We start from the raw sequence: 1,118 nt of genomic DNA on the forward strand, positions 1-1,118 counted from the left end.
TCACATTTACAGTTGTGTTGAGTTGGTAACAATACATGTACCACAGGCATGAACATTTTAATTCTGGCCACCTTCCTCTAGTCTCACTTAGTCGGCTTCCTCTAAACTAATTTGTGTATTCTTCTAACCATCAACTTTCCTTACTATCTTATTGTGTTGCTGTCCTTGTACAGGGTCGTACCTACCCTAAATCAGGACACAAGAACAGGGTTTCTGCCAGAGGGTACGAAGGGTACAACTGCGTACTCTAAAATCTTGGAAATTAATGGATATATTTTTAAAATAATTTTTAGAAAGATTATAGTAAGAGAACTACTTAACATTTGTAAAAGTACGTGAAATACAGTTTCCAGTTTCAAAGGATTTCAAGTCCATAACTACCTAGTAGGGTAGTAGGGGTAGTTATGATCTGTTTTGTTTTTATTACCTACCCTCAAATTATTTTCTGGCAGAAAGCCTGAGGTAGACAAAAAAAAAGGGGTGTTTTAACCTAAACATGGTACTTGGTTTTCGTACTTTCACGGTTTGCAACAGGCCCCCGTACCCATGCTAGATACGGCCCTTTAAATAGTAATGGCCAATACAAATGAATGGATGATGTGAAATGTTTGTGTACTAACTAAAGCATCTAATTTTGAGAATTACTGAGTCAGCTTCCTTCCCATTGCAGAAAATATATACTTTCATTAAAACTTATGTATCTACATATATGAAAAAAATACCCACAGCACATTGTAATATGAATTACAATCCATGTTACTGTCAAATTTTAAGTGGCCAAAACAAAAGTTTTGATTTATGAAGAAAATTGTCATTTTTAATAAAATGTATCCTACTGTTTTTTTCTTCGTTCGAAACCGCTAAATAATGCTTGTACATTTAGGTCCGTAAAAGTATTGTTAAATAACTTGTCTTAATAATTAAATACACATTATGTATTTAACTAAAATTTATCAATGTATAAGCAATTTAAACTGTCGTCGTAATTCAACATAACAAACACCCAAAACGGACATCCTTACAATAGCATTGTTACATTTCTGGGTTGTTGTTTTTTTACACTAATAAAAACTTTTATTCCTATTTTTGTTTGAAATATCTGATCATAAATGTTTAAA

Source organism: Gigantopelta aegis, chromosome 6 (genome assembly GCF_016097555.1).
Source record: "Gigantopelta aegis isolate Gae_Host chromosome 6, Gae_host_genome, whole genome shotgun sequence".
In the NCBI taxonomy this organism is placed as follows: domain Eukaryota; kingdom Metazoa; phylum Mollusca; class Gastropoda; order Neomphalida; family Peltospiridae; genus Gigantopelta; species Gigantopelta aegis.